Source organism: Geotrypetes seraphini, chromosome 4 (genome assembly GCF_902459505.1).
Source record: "Geotrypetes seraphini chromosome 4, aGeoSer1.1, whole genome shotgun sequence".
Lineage (NCBI taxonomy): Eukaryota > Metazoa > Chordata > Amphibia > Gymnophiona > Dermophiidae > Geotrypetes > Geotrypetes seraphini.
The window spans coordinates 316,801,434-316,817,741 of NC_047087.1; the positions used below are offsets into that span (position 1 = coordinate 316,801,434).

The 16,308-nt window shown below is 42.6% G+C and overlaps 1 protein-coding gene across 1 annotated transcript in view; it reads right to left on the reverse strand.

Moving 5' to 3' along the window:
* Positions 1 to 16,308, reverse strand: part of PDZD8 (PDZ domain containing 8) — a 235,380-nt gene that overhangs the window by 131,028 nt on the left and 88,044 nt on the right. The window lies entirely within an intron of this gene.

A 16,308-nucleotide genomic window follows, 5' to 3' on the forward strand; every position in this document is an offset into this window, starting at 1 on the left:
GACCGATGGTCCATCTAGCATCTAGATCAATTGTCAATAGCGGCCACAAGAGAAACCCAAAAATTCCATGCTACTAACCAGCATGTCTATCTTAATAGGAAATTATGGACTGTTCCTCCAGCAACTTGTTCAAACCTCTTTCTAAACACTTCCAGAGTTTAGCTATTCATTGAGAAAAAAAATATTTCCTTTTAATCATTTTAAAAATATTACTATGTAACTTCATGAAGTGTCCTCTTTACACTTTTTGAGAGACTAAACAATTGATTCACGTTTACCCGTTCTACTCCCCCCTCAGGACTGTAGACCTCTTTCATATCACCCCTCCCTCCATCCCCGAGTCTTCTCTTTTCCAAGCTGAAGAACCCTAACCTTAAGCCTTTCATCATACGAGAGAAAGTTATTTGCACAATGATCAGACGGATCGTGCACAGCTCCTTTAATATGGATCTCAAGGTGGCAAAGGCAGTTGCTGCAGCCAGAATGATGCTGGGCTCCATAAAGAGAGGCATAACCAAGTTTTCAAGTTTTATTTAAAATTTGATAAAACGCTTGTATAAACAAATTTCTAAGCGATTTACAATATAAAATATACATTTAGGTCCTTTAAAAGACAACTACACACCTAGACTTACTTGAAGGTAAAGGAAAAAAGGTAGAACTACAATTTATCAAGCAAAGCACATAGAAAGGAAAAAACATTATGGAGGAATTTGAGAACTGTCTAAGAAATGAGTTTTAACTAATGAACCGAGCAAAGAGTGAGAAAAGAAGAGTAGGTCTGACAGAATAGACTCATTATTTTTTAAAAGCATCTATATAGAGAAAACGTTTGAGCGAGCCTTTGAATTTCTCTAATATAGTTTCCTCTCTGAGGTGGATCAGCAAGTAGTTCCATAACTGGGGGGCAGTAATTGAGAAGATTTCCACCCGCCTCGTGTTTATGATTTTTAGTGATGGAATAGATAAGAGGTGTTGGCTCAAAGATCTAAGAAAGCTGGAAGTTTGGATTGTTGAATTTTAAATGTTAGGAGGGCTATTTTGTAGGTGATTCTGTAAAAGATTGGTAACCAATGTGAATTTTTAAGAAGTGGGGGTGACATGGTTGAATTTCCTTGAATTTTTAATGATTTTTATTGCTGTGTTTTGAATGATTTGTAAGCGTCTGATTTCTTTTTGTGACACATCTTTGTAAAGGGAATTACAGTAATCTAATTTTGAGATCACAAGGGAGTGCATTAAGACTTTTAATGCCGTGAGTTGCAAGACCTTTCAGAGTGATCTAATCATCCTAAGTTTGAAAAAACAATACTACTGAGCTGATTTGATCTAATCTAGTCTTCAATTTATATACCGGATCATTTCCTAACGGAGCTCGACTCGGTTCACAAATAATTAAAGACCAGAATACGTAAAAATGAGAACATGAAAAAGTGAATGTTTCAGTGCTATCAATTTGTTAGTTCAGTAGGTAAGCCATTAGGTATTGTGTAAACAGCAAAGTTTTTAGGACTTTGCGAAATTGTTGTAGCTGACCTATCAGTCTAACGAAGTCAGGGAGTCTGTTCCAAGTTTCTACCAGTTTGAAACAAATGGATTGGCTAATCTTCCCAACAGATTTAATTCCCCTAAAGGAAGGGAACGATAGTTTATATTTCTGTGTAATCCTCGAGTGGCAAAATCTAGAAGCATTCCAATATAAGGGGACCAAAAGTCAAATATTCCATAGAGAAGCTTAAAGATAACATATGCACATTTAATCTGGATCCTAAAACGAACTGGGAACCAGTGAAGCTCTCTCAACAGAGGAGAAACATGATCATACTTTCTTTTTCCGAAAATGAGTTTAGTTGCCGTGTTTTGTATTAACTGCAGTCATTTTAGACTACCCTGCTTGATGCCCATATAAACAGAATTACAATAGTCCAGCTGGGCACGCACAATGGACTGACTGTACCAACACTGAATAATGTTCTTGATGGAATAATGATCTAACTTTTCTCAACATATGCAGACTAAAAAAGTGCTTTTTTGCCAAAGAGTTTATCTGTTCATGGAATGTAAGTGATGAGCCCAGAATAATACCCAGGATTCTGGAAGAAAAATCTATATGTAGCGAAATACCTGTTTCCAATGTGACAGCGGCAGGGAGTTTTTCCAATTTAGGCCCGACCCAAAGCAATTTAGTTTTAGCTGCATTCAATTTCATTTGAATGGACAATGCCCACATCTGAAGTTTAGAAATGCAGCAATCTATACCTGAAACTAAATTGCTGAGGTCTGGGTCAACTTCCAATAAAATAAAAACATCTTCTGCGTAAGTGAATATAGTCTCTGCAGATGTGAGACAAAAGTTTTTCAGTGAAGTCATATAGATGTTGAACAAGATTGGTGACACAGGGGAACCCTGTGGCATACCAGAGCTAGGTTTCCATGAAGATGATGTCTTGCCCTCTAGATATACCTCATAGGATCGCAGCGATAGGAATTTACTAAACCAATTCAAAACTACTAGGTTTAAGCCTATATCTGATAACATATGAATCAGGGTCACTATTAGCCCATTAGAGTCTAAAAAAATAAAAAAAATCATCAGGGTTTATACAAAAAAATGTATCCCTAATGAGTGTAATTTTGCTGTTAAAAAATTTTGCTAACTCCTCTGCAGTTGGCATACAGTTTTGCTTCATAATATTTTAATTTCTGATCTATCACTACTCCTAAAATTTTAATGGTTTTTACTTCTTCGAGAAAGACGTTGTTCAGTTTGATCGGAGCTGTTAATGAGAGTCCTTCTTTCCATGGGAATAACATTGTTTTTGTTTTGGAAATATTTAGGGATAGCATATTTTCACTCATCCATTGCCTAATCATTCAAATTTAGAAGTTATTGTTATTATGTCATTTTGGTTTTCTGTGTCTAACAGATGCAAAAGTTAAATGTTGTCTGCGTAGGCATACATTGTAAATCCGATTGATTGACCTAGCGTCATTAGTGGTGCCAAAAAAATAATGAAAAGAAGTGGGGAGAGAATCGAGCCCTGGGGAATTCCAAAAGTATTAATATAGGAAGAGGAAGATGAGTTGTTGAAAGTCACCATTGATTAACGATTTATAAAGTATGAACGGAACCAGTTAAGTACAGTATTGGAAAGGAGGTATTGATGCCCCTGTACAAATCATTGGTGAGGCTCATCTTGGAGAACAGTGGTCATGTTTTGGAGGACATATCTCTCCAAGGACATAAATAGATCTGAGGCACCCCTCCAAAGGGACACCACCTTATAGTTGTGGAGGGGCTTGTGTGTTTCAGGAATTTGTGGGGCTTTGCTGTAGGGTCAACCATATCAGACAGACCTCTGAGGAGAAACCAGACAAAGTGTATCCCAAACCTATGAAAGTCAAGATGGTGTTTGGAGCTGACTCACAACACTTCTGCTTCAGTGTTGGCATCTGTTTTAAGCCATTTTCTCCCTGTTTGTGCTAGTTACAATGGAGAAGAAGGAAGGACAGGTATGTATCTACCTGCAGGTACAAGGTTCTGTTCCTGAGCTAATTCAGACTATCTTTGAGGTTGCTAGCATCATTAACTATGGATCTGCTACACTATCTTCAGAGGGCCCAACAATTAATGAATTGGGCCTTTGTGCAGAGTGCGCGCCTTTGAGTCTTGAAGATAGGTTGACTCTACAGAGATTAGGAAGCAGTTAGTTGGCTTCCGCACTGTCTTCAAAGGGGCAGGAGAAGTACTCAACCTCATCGAGCAGTGAAGCCAATGTGTGGAATATCCCGTCATCCCCCAAGTTGGACGGGGGAAAAGGATATCGGAAATCAAGGTTTGACACTGCAGCAAGTTCTGGAGCTGCTGAGTTGATTCAGCATGGCACTGCCCCATTTGGGAAGCCATCAAGATGTTGGACTGGACTTGTCCATATATTAAACTGTGAAGGTATTTCTGGAGACGTCTGGTGATATCCAGGCCCAGGTGGAAGTACAGGGTATTTAGATCTACCCTGTTAGGAACATTTGTCCTGGAACTGGACTGAAATTTGGGATTATGTAATTATTTCAGATATACGTATGAACAACCTCTGTGTTCTAATGTTTGTAATTTTTCCTGATTTTTCTTTGATGACACCAAGACACTGTAAAAAACTTTTCTGGGATTCCACCCAAGGGTCTCGACATTGGGGCCATCTTACTTGTTATAATTTCCTGTTATATGTCATGTAAAATTTAATGGTGGTAACTGTTGAAATTTTTGAAGCCTTGGGAGAGAGATCCAACTGTGATTGTAGTTCCCTTTGGTTAGCACATAATCTGGCTGTCACTGTATAGGATTCATCAGCTTTGTAGTTTGTTTCCTGCTTGACTCCAGCAACACTGTGGACTAATGAATGATATTTATTTCCTGTATTAAAGGATTTCCCTGCATATTTATGTCTTGTTCTGTTTTCTTATTCTTTTTCAAGTATATGCTTGAATATTATGTTGAATTCTCAAATAAAATAATAATAAAAGGACCAAAAAAGATCTGAGGTAATTCAGAGAAAGTGCCAAAAGATGTATTAAGAGAGACCGGAATACCTGAATATTTACATGCTAGAGGAAAGGAGAGAGAGGAAACATGATACAGTCCTTTAAGTACCTGGAACTAGAAGACATGTATTGAGGTTTCAGGGTGGTAGACTTAGTAATACTTTTCCCATACAAAGGGTACTGGATGCCAGGAATAGGAGGTGGTAGTCAAAAACAGTGAGAGAATTCAAAAGTGTGTGGGATAAATACAGGCAATGTCCAAATAGAAAGAGGATGGAAACCAAGCATAGCTGTTAAGTGTTGTGTTGGGCATGAGTAGCTGAGAATCAAAGCCAGTGCCGGACAGTCTTCTACAGTGGGTCCTACAAATAGCAAAAAAAAAACCAAAACTGCAGAGAAAGGTGCAGGAATTTATTCAAAAAAAGTCATAAAAACATATATAAACAGCATGCATAAAATAAATGTATATGAAAACTGGTTCTTGTTCTCATGTGTACCGGACTCAACACGGTTGCAATCCTCAAAGTAAAATGTGGTTCAGGGGGCTACTTAAATTTGAAGAACACTGTATGGGTAAACCGTTTAGAACTTCACGGTCTTGCGGTATATAAACTGTTTATTATTATTATTAATGTTGAAATTATCAAGTTAAATACTTTTGGTTTCAATATATGTTCTTCAAAAAATGCATCATATTTAACTGCCGGTATGTGATTGCATGATAACAGTTTTTCTCACAATCTACATATATACAAAATATTTAAGACTATAAGATATTAACTTTTTAATGAGTATATATACAAGAGGATTTTGCAAGGCAAAGAGTTCCAGAAATAACTAAAATGGTTTGTGTATACGTAAAAGCAGCCCTGGATACTTAATCCAAGTCGGACACATGAAAAAACAGAATTACAAAAAATTTATTTCAAGGCACTTGCACCCTCTACTGGAACTTTGACATACTACACTATTAAAAGTGATTTCTGACGTACTTTTTTCACTGTTTGGCTTTGGCTTTTCTTTCAGATTTTATGCTACCTACCTTTGTATATATTACTTAGTTATTGTGAATTTGCTAGACATAGAAAGACTAAGTTCTTACCTTGATGATCTTCTTTCCTATGGATGGGTATAGAGATCCTGAACAGCTGGGTAGTCACCCTCAAACCGCATGTTTTTGCAGAAGGCATCAATCATTTTCTCTAGCTCCACTTGCCTCCCCAGTGGGCTGTGCTGTAGCCTCTCAGTTTGTACCAAAGCAACCTAATACAGTGATGCCTTGGAATCCGAACTTAATGTAATGTAATGTAATTTATTTCTTATATACCGCTACATCCGTTAGGTTCTAAGCGGTTTACAGAAAATATACATTAAGATTAGAAATAAGAAAGGTACTTGAAAAATTCCCTTACTGTCCCGAAGGCTCACAATCTAACTAAAGTACCTGGAGGGTAATAGAGAAGTGAAAAGTAGAGTTAGAGGAAAAATAAAAATAAAATAAACATTTTAACAAGACAGCATTGATCTAAATACTTTGGAATGTAGAAGAGAGGAGAGAAAGGAATAGAAGCAGAAGGGGGAGCCGTTGAACAGTAGAATTCTGGAGAAATTTAAATGATAGAAATAGAACAAAACAAAGACAAAAGGCAAAACAATAGATACTCTGTTTGAGTTCAAAAACATTCGAGTTCCAAGACAATTTTTCCCATTGAAAATAATGGAAACTGGATTAATCTGTTCCTGGGTCCCACAAACTCAAATTTTAACAGTAAATACACTGAATTTTAGGGGCAGAAACACACACATACAGGCCCGATTCTGTATCGGATGCCCGTCCCGGGCATCCTATACAGAATCGGGCCTACACCCGCCCAAAGTTAATCCAATTCTGTAACTGGCAATAATACAGAATACAACCCTCAACAATAACAAACTTCAAAAAAACTGACAGACAATATCCAGAAAGGGTGGGGCTCTGGATTCATCTGCTGCGTCTAAGGGAAAGAAAATTAACAGGTAAGAACATAATTTTTCCTTCCCTAGCAACAGCAGCAGATGAATCCAGAGACCAATGGGATGTAGCAAAGCAATCCTCAATCTGGGTGGGAAGCAAACGCAGCTTCCGCAACAACCGAAGCACTAAACACATCTACCGTATGCGTCCCACAGCCAACCAGTAATGCTGAGAGAAGGCACTCTCGGAAGACCAAGTAGCCACGAGACAAAACTCCTCCAAGGAAAAAAACTCTGGACCGAGTCCAAGAAGTAGCCATCGCTCCTGTGGAATGGTCATGAAGTTCTTTCGCCAACCTCTTCCCTGCCATCAAGCAAGCGTAAAGAATGTCCTCCTGGACCCATCGAGCGATGGAGGCTTTGGACGCTGCCATATGTTTGAGGCGTCCCTTGAAGAATACAAAAAGATGATCTAAACAATTAAAAGTCATTAGAAACTGTGCTCGCGGAGAACGCCACGCACTTTCAAAAAAAGCAGTGCATAAAAGCACGTCTCCCCATTTCTCCTCCCAGGAAGAAGGAAGGAAAAGTGAGCGTGTCATAAAAGAAAGGATGATACCTCCATAGAAAGAATTGTGGTACCGTCCAAACTGATACCCCAGATTTTGGAAATCAGAAACAGGAATCCCCGCTGAACAAGGCCTGCAACTCGGAAAACTGCAGCCGAAGCCATGGCCACAAGAAACCCCCTTGTTCAACGGTACAAAGAGGAAATGAAGCCTTCGGTAAACTGCGAAGAAGTAACTGAAGAATGTATTCCAGACAGGGTTTACTAAGAGGTGTACGAATATACCGTATTCCGTTGAGGAACTGAACTACATGAAGCTGAGAAGTAAGCGAACAGCAATATACCTCGCCCTTGTAACAAGCTAAGAATGGTGCTTGAAGCTGAAGGGAATTGAACGCTAAGCCCTCAGCAATACCCTGTGCCCAAAAGGACCTCCGGAAGGGTGTAAACGATGAGAAGTATCCAAGAAAGGAACAAACCTCCAAAAGGAAGCAGCAGCCACAGGTGAAGACGTCTGTAGCGCCTGGACAAACGAAGAAACAACCTGCTTCGCATAACCCTTACACAGCAGTCATGACTTCTCAAAAGCTAGGTCGTAATACCTAGTACAAATATCTATGTTGATCGGACCCTAGGGGAGCAAATCCGGAGATACCAGGACACGTAGTCCGGCTATCAAAAGACTCATCAGATCTGCATAGCAAGGATGGCACAGCCAAGCCAGAGATTCTACATACAAAGACTGTGCCCGGAAAGCGAGCTCGAGATGACAAATCCAAGCCATCAACAGCCAGGGGAAAACACTGAAAAAGAGAAACCAGAGGCGAGAAAGAAGCCATGCTGCTACCCCCTCTAACTCCCACTCCCTGTGCCCGCCGAAGAAGCTAGGAATCAGAGAATTGTGAGACGAGGCCATGAGGTCTAGTTCCAGGAGATCTCACATCCACCAAAAGAGCTGGAACGCCTGAGCCAAAATTCCCAATATCCAGGAGGTAGAAGATTTCAATATTACAAATGTGTACACTTTCTAGAGCGTACACAGTGCTGTACACCAGAACATGCAATAAATGGGCTATGCTCAGATTTCGCGGAAAGAAAGTCCATCCAACTCTTTTCCTGACCCTGAAAATGATCTGCCAACAGAAGAGAAAGATGAGGGTCCACCCATTGAAGAAGAACAACAACTTTACCTGTCAACTGAGTACATCACCTACTGCCCAACATAGAGAAATACCCCCATCATAATACTGACTGAAAGGACCCTCAGCGGATTCCGGAAGAATTGTCCAAAGCTCCAGAAAGGCAGCCTGACCATGCTCAAGAGTAGAAGAATGAATAAGAAAGCACAGTTACTTACCGTAACAGGTGATATCCAGGGACAGCAGGCAGATATTCTTGACTGATGGGTGACGGCACCGACGGAGCCCCGGTACGGACAATTTTAGAGTGATTGCACTCTAAGAACTTGGAAAGTTCTAGCAGGCCGCACCGCGCACGCGCGAGTGACTTCCCACACGACGGAGGCGCGCGGTCCCCAGTTAGGATAAGCCAGCTAAGAAGCCAACCCAGGGAAGTGGGTGGGACGCAAGAATATCTGCCTGCTGTCCCTGGATAACACCTGTTACGGTAAGTAACTGTGCTTTATCCCAGGACAAGCAGGCAGCATATTCTTGACTGATGGGTGACCTCCAAGCTAACAAAAAGAGGGATGGTGGGAAGGTTGGCCATTAGGAAAACAAATTTTGCAAAACAGATTGGCCGAAGTGACCATCCCGTCTGGAGAATGCGTCCAGACAATAGTGAGAAGTAAAAGTATGAACTGAGGACCAAGTGGCAGCCTTGCAGATTTCCTCAATAGGAGTGGAACGGAGGAAAGCTACAGATGCTGCCATAGCTCTAATTCTATGGGCCGTGACAGAACCTTCCAGAGTCAGTTCGGTCTGAGCATAACAGAAAGAAATGCACGCTGCGAGCCAATTGGACAGCGTACGTTTAGAAACAGGATGTCCCAATTTATTCGGATCAAAGGACAGAAAGAGTTGAGGGAATGATCTGTGGGGCTTAGTACGGTCTAAGTAGTAAGCTAAAGCCCGCTTACAGTCCAAAGTATGCAAAGCCTGTTCTCCAGAGTGAGAGTGAGGTTTCGGAAAGAAAACAGGCAGAACAATGGATTGGTTGAGATGGAATTCAGAGACAACCTTAGGGAGAAACTTTGGATGTGTACGCAGAACCACCTTGTCATGATGAAAGATGGTAAAGGGTGGGTCTGCTACTAGTGCATGGAGCTCACTGACCCTCCTGGCAGAGGTGAGAGCAATCAGGAAGAGAACCTTCCAAGTGAGAAATTTGAAAGAAGCCATGGCCAAAGGTTCAAACGGAGGTTTCATTAAGGCTGAAAGAACCACGTTAAGATCCCAGATCACAGGAGGAGGTTTAAGAGGTGGTTTCACATTGAAAAGTCCTCGAATGAATCTGGAGACCAAGGGATGAGCTGAAAGGAGTTTCCCATGGACTGGCTCATGAAAAGCAGCAATAGCACTGAGATGGACTCTGATGGAAGTAGACTTGAGACCAGAATCAGACAAAGAAAGAAGGTAATCCAACACGGTCTCCACAGCAAGGGACGTAGGATTATGATGATGAAGAAGACACCAGGAAGAAAACCGTGTCCACTTCTGATGGTAACATTGCAGAGTGGCCGGTTTCCTGGAGGCATCCAGAACAGAACGAACGGGCAGAGATAAAAGAGTATCATTTGAAGTCAGCCCGAGAGATACCAGGCTGTCAGGTGCAGAGACTGGAGGTTGGGATGCAGAAGGGTCTCCTGATGTTGTGTGAGCAGAGAAGGAAATTGTGGAAGTAGAATAGGTTCCCTGGAACTGAGTTGAAGTAGAAGGGAGAACCAATGTTGCCTGGGCCACCGTGGCGCAATCAGAATCATGGTGGCCTGTTCCCTCTGGAGCTTGAACAAGGTCCTGAGCATGAGAGGCAGAGGGGGGAAAGCATACAGGAAGAGATTGGACCAATCCAGGAGAAATGCATCCTCTGCCAGACGTTGAGGAGAGTAGAGTCTGGAGCAGAAGTGGGGCAGCTGATGATTGTGAGGAGCTGCAAAGAGGTCTATCTGAGGAGTGCCCCACTGAGCGAAGATGGACTGCAGAGTAAAAGGATCGAGTGTCCACTCGTGAGGCTGGAGAATTCTGCTGAGCTTGTCCGCTAAGGAATTCTGTTCTCCCTGAATGTAGATAGCTTTTAGGAATAGGTGGTGATCTGTGGCCCAAGCCCAAATCTTCTGGGCTTCCTGGCACAAGAGGCGAGAGCCTGTCCCACCCTGCTTGTTGATGTAGTACATCGCAACTTGATTGTCTGTGCACAGTAGAAGGACCTGAGGAAAGAGAAGATGCTGGAAGGCCTTGAGGGCATAAAACATCGCTCTGAGTTCCAGGAAGTTGATGTGATGTTTCATTTCCTGGGCTGTCCAAAGTCCTTGAGTTTGGAATTCGTTCAAATGAGCTCCCCAGGCATAAGGGGAGGCGTCGGTGGTGATGACAAGTTGATGAGGAGGTAGATGGAACAAAAGACCTCTGGAGAGATTTGAGGATATCAACCACCATTGTAGAGACTGATGAAGAGAGGATGTTACAGATATGTGTCGTGAGCAAGGATCCGTCGCTTGGGACCACTGGGTCGCTAGGGTCCATTGAGGAGTGCGTAGGTGGAGACGTGCGAAGGGTGTGACATGAACTGTGGAGGCCATGTGACCCAAGAGTATCATCATTTGCTTGGCAGAGATGGAACGTTGATGAAGCACCTGCTGACACAGAGATTGGAGAGTGTGAAGACGGTTGGACGGCAGAAAAGCTCTCATGAGGACTGTGTCCAGCACCGCTCCAATGAATTGAAGTCTCTGAGTGGGGATAATATGAGATTTGGGTAGATTGATCTCGAACCCCAGAAGTTGTAGAAACATGATGGTCTGGTTGGTGGCCTGGAGTACTATCTGAGAAGAATTGGCCTTTATCAACCAATCGTCCAGGTAAGGAAACACCTGAAGGTGGTGGGAACGTAGAAAGGCGGCCACCACAATCAGACATTTGGTGAACACTCTTGGAGAGGAGGCCAGACCGAAGGGTAGCACCTTGTATTGGTAATGACAATGGTTGATCATGAAGCGGAGGTACTGTCTGGAGGCCAGATTGACCGGTATGTGAGTGTATGCTTCTTTGAGATCTAGGGAACATAGCCAGTCGCCTTGATTGAGAAGAGGATAGAGAGTAGCTAGAGAAAGCATCTTGAATTTCTCTTTTACCAAGCATTTGTTGAGATCGCGAAGATCTAAAATGGGTCTGAGATCTCCTGTCTTTTTGGGAACTAGAAAGTAATGGGAGTAAAATCCCTGCCCCTTTTGATCCAGAGGAACCTCCTCTATGGCGTTCAGAAGAAGGAGGGATTGAACCTCTTGAAGAAGGAGGGAAGACTGAGAAGTGTTCAAAGCAGACTCTCTTGGCAGACTTTGGGCAGGAAGAGTCTGGAAATTGAGAGAGTAGCCGTGGCGGATGATGTTGAGGACCCACTGATCCGAGGTGATGATTTCCCAACGGCTTATGAAATGAGTAAGGCGTCCTCCTATGGGCTGCTGAAGATGGGCAGAAGGAGGGAGACTGGCTATGTCCTGGAGAACCAAGTCAAAAGGGTTGAGTTGATTTCTGTGACGGGGGAGGTTTCACCTGCTGTTGCTGCTGTGCTGGTCTAGCAGCTTGCCTCTGTTGTTGCCTCTGACGCCTGGGTTGCTGCTGGGTCTGAGGTAAAGGACGAGCCACAAATCTACGTTGATAGGCTGATTGTTGGCGAAAAGGCCTAGTAGGTGGGGTCTTCTTCTTTGTCTTAAGGAGAGTGTCCCATCGAGTCTCATGAGCTGAGAGTTTCTGAGTAGTGGAGTCCATGGATTCTCCAAACAGCTCATCCCCCAAACAAGGTGCATTGGCCAGTCGATCTTGATGATTGACATTGAGTTCTGAAACTCTGAGCCAGGCCAGTCGCCGCATAGCTACCGACATAGCCGTGGCCCTAGAGGTCAGCTCAAAGGTGTCATAGATTGATCTGACCATGAACTTGCGCAGTTGTAAGAGCGATGAAGAAGTTTGGCGAAAGGCAGATTTTTTACGGTCAGGGAGATATTTCTCAAAAGATGACAAAGTCTGAATGAGATGCTTAAGGTAAAAAGAAAAATGGAAAGCATAGTTCCCTGATCTATTTGCTAGCATCGCATTTTGATACAACCTCTTGCCAAACTTATCCATGGCCTTACCTTCTCTGCCAGGAGGGACAGAAGCGTATACACTAGCCCCCGTGGATTTCTTTAAAGTAGATTCCACCAGTAAGGACTCATGGGGGAGTTGCGGCTTGTCAAAGCCTGGAATAGGTATGACCTTATATAAGGAGTCCAGTTTGCGGGGAGCTCCTGGGATGGTCAAGGGTGTCTCTAGATTTTTGTAAAATGTCTCTCTTAATATGTCATGGAGAGGCAGTTTGAGAAATTCCCTTGGAGGCTGGTCAAAATCCAGAGCATCAAGAAATGCCTTGGATTTTTTGGAATCAGCTTCCAAGGGAATAGAGAGAGATTCACACATCTCTTTGAGAAAAGAGGTAAAAGAAGTTGCATCAGGTTTAGAGGATACTAAGAATTACATTTCAGCCTGCCTTAGTTATCCTTCAAGATCCAGCACAGTGAAGGGGAAGGGAGATCGAGTCTTCCCCCTTCACTGCACCGGAGGAGCCTGAGATCGGCGATTTGCCCCGCCCCCCAACAGCCACTTCGGCACTGGTCTGTCATTACAGCCCTCTTGGAGGCTTTGAATATAGGACCTATCTTCTTCAATATCCAGCACAGTGAAGGGGAAAAGTGATCGAGTCGTCCCCCTTCACTGCACCGGAGGAGACTGAGATCGGCGATTTGCCCCGCCCCCCAACAGCCACTTCGGCACTGGTCTGTCATTACAGCCCTCTTAAGGGCTTTGAATACAGGACCTCTCATCTTAAAGATCCAGCACAGTGAAGGGGAAGGGAAATCGAGTCGTCCCCCTTCACTGCACCGGAGGAGCCTGAGATCGACGACGGTTTGCCCCGCCCCCCAACAACCACTTAGGCACCGGTCTGCCGTTGCAACCCTCTTGAGGGCTTTGAGTGCAGGACTTCTCTTCTTCAGAATCCAACACAGTGAAGGGGAAGGGAGAACGAGTCGTCCCCCCCTCACTGCATCGGTGGAGCCTAAGATCGGCGATTTGCCCTGCCCCCCAACAGCCACTACAGCACCGGTCTGCAATTACAGCTCTCTTAAGGGCTTTGAATACAAGACCTTTCTTAAATATCCAGCACAGTGAAGGGGAAGGGAGATCGAGTCGTCCCCCTTCACTGCACCGGAAGAGCCTGAGATAGGTGATTTGCCCCACCCCCCCATCAGCCACTTCGGCACCTCCCACTGTGAACCACCAAGGAGAAAGGTGACTTCAAACCCGGGGGGGGGGGGGGGGGGGCGTGACCTGATTGCCACGAAGAACGTATAGATGGTTTAACGGCTCCTCTTACACACCTGTTTTAATATAATTTGTGTGGAATTCGACGGATCAGACAGAAAAGCCATCTTGCAGCCGTTACTGCTTGAGGACAAAATGAAAACATGAAATAACCGCTCCTTTTCACCCGCACTCGAAGCTGATCAAAAAGTGCTTATTTTTGGAAAAAAAAACAAACTTTGCGATTTCGCCAGGATATAACTGCCTGAGTTCCTATGCCTTCAAAATCGGCGAAAAACGAAACTGCTCCACCCGCGTCAATCGGAGGGAAGAAACTGAAACCTGATCTGAACACGCCAGAGAAAATGGCGCCGAAGAACGATGAGGCTTCACTAGACCTGCTCCTGAAAGAAATAAGATCAAATCGGGGTATAATTCAAGAACAGGTTGAAGAAATCAAACTTTTAAGGGGTGAGATTGAGGCAATTAATTCCCAATTTGTGGATGTCCGACATCGTTTGGACGCCCTGGAGGAAAAAACATCTGTCATATCTTCAATAAAAGAAACGGTAACTAAACAGGACAAACTCATCACTACTTTACAAAGAAACTTTGAAGACCTTTCTAACCGCAGCAGAAGATCCAATTTAAGGATCATTGGGCTCCCTGAATCATCGGAGGGATCTGATATGGTTTCCTTTCTTTCTACTTTCTTGCCTGCCACCCTGGGACTTGTCTTTTCACCTCCTCTGGAAATAGAGCGTGCTCACCGCGTGCCGTCTCATCTTTCTTCACATGCCTCCTCTCCCAGGCCCATAGTGGCTAAACTACTCAGATTTCAGCAAGCGCTCCAAATTCTAACAGCAGCTAAATCTAAATCTCAAATGCTACACCAAGGCAGAAAGTTCTTCATTGTTCCTGATCTAGCTAAAACTACAGCCTTAAAGAGAAAAGCATTTCTCTCCCACCGGCAGGAACTTAAAGACATCGGAGCCAAATATGGTCTTATGTACCCAGCCAGGATGAAAGTAACCTACAATAATCACACTACATCATACACTGATCCTGAGGAGCTGGCTGCATTCCTAGACTCTTTGAAAATGCACTGATACGCTGAACTCTTGATATCACGATTTGCCTTTGTGTTCTCTCTTGTTATAACCTGTATGAATATATAATTCATTGTTTTTGTGAATAAGCACACCACTTTTAAATTTCCTTAAATTGAACGGGTGTGGAGTTAAGTAAGTTGTTCTATATGAGTTGTTTCTCCATGCTCACAGGAGCACCCTTAAACTGTACTATCTTATACATAATAGTAAGGTCTCTCTATTTTCTGACCTTACAATATGCTGTCACTAATAGTATACTTGCTCTTATTCTTATGCTTTCTTTCTTTCTTTTTATTCCTTCTGGCAGTAGTGTCTACCTGGTATCCTGGTTTTACCATTTGTTGTTTCATTATAAAGGTGATAATTACTATGTCTTACCATCGTATACAATAGACTATGGCTGATTTACATATCATCTCTTTTAATGTGAATGGTTTGAATCATCCTATTAAAAGGAAGAAGATAACTAATTATATGTTAAATAAACATCCCGATGTGATCTATTTACAGGAAACCCATCTCCCACCTGCTGCCGCTTCTAAATTTGATTTGAAGGGATATTCCACTCATTTGTATTCCCCTGCGACTCAGAGAAAGAAAAATGGAATATCAATACTTTTCAGTGATAAACTATCCCCTATCATTCACTCTGTTAAAACAGACTCTGATGGAAGGTGGTGTCTGGTACATGCTGCGTTGCACTCCGTGGATTTTGTGTTCCTTAATATTTACGCTCCTGTTTTGGATCATCCGGATTTTTTCAAAGACCTTCAGCTGGCGTTAGTTGAATATGACTCTTGTTCTCGAATATTGGGCGGAGATTTTAATCAAATTCAAGATATCTATATAGATCGATCATCCTCTTGCAAACCCTCAAAATCTAAATCTTTTGCAGCTCTACATGCTTTAAAAGAAGCCTTTTCTCTTGTAGATCCATGGCGTTTACTGTATCCCAAAGGTAGAGAATATTCACACTTTTCACCACCACATAATACCTACTCGAGAATTGATTTCTTCCTTCTCTCCTCCTCTCTCATTCAAGACGTGACAAATACTTTCATACACCCAATAACTCTTACAGATCATGCAGCTATTTCATTACATTTATCTATTTCTGCCCCACATAAAGAATCTCCCTCTTGGCGACTTAACAATACTCTGCTTTTAGATGAGGTAATAGTAGAAAAAAATCAAATCTTTTACTACGGAATTTTTTGAAATCAACACCAAAGATCCAGAAATTTGTCCTTCTATTATTTGGGAAGCTTACAAAGCTTCTCTCAGAGGTGAATTGATCAAACTTGCTTCCTGGAAAAAAAAACAATCCATCCAAAAAGAAAAAGAACTGGAAACCTCTATTAAAAATTTAGAACTACAACATATGTCCAACCATCTACAAGATCAATCCATGCTCCAACGTATTCAAAACTTAAAATATGAATACAATACTCTAATCTCATGTACGGCCCGTCGTGACATTTTCATTTCCAACTCTGGTCACTATATGGGAGATAATCTTATGGGTCGCCCTTTGGCTAGATATCTCAAAACTAAATCAAAACGCTTGCACATCTCAGCTGTTCAAGATTCATCAGGACAATTAGCCAGAACCAGATCTCTGATT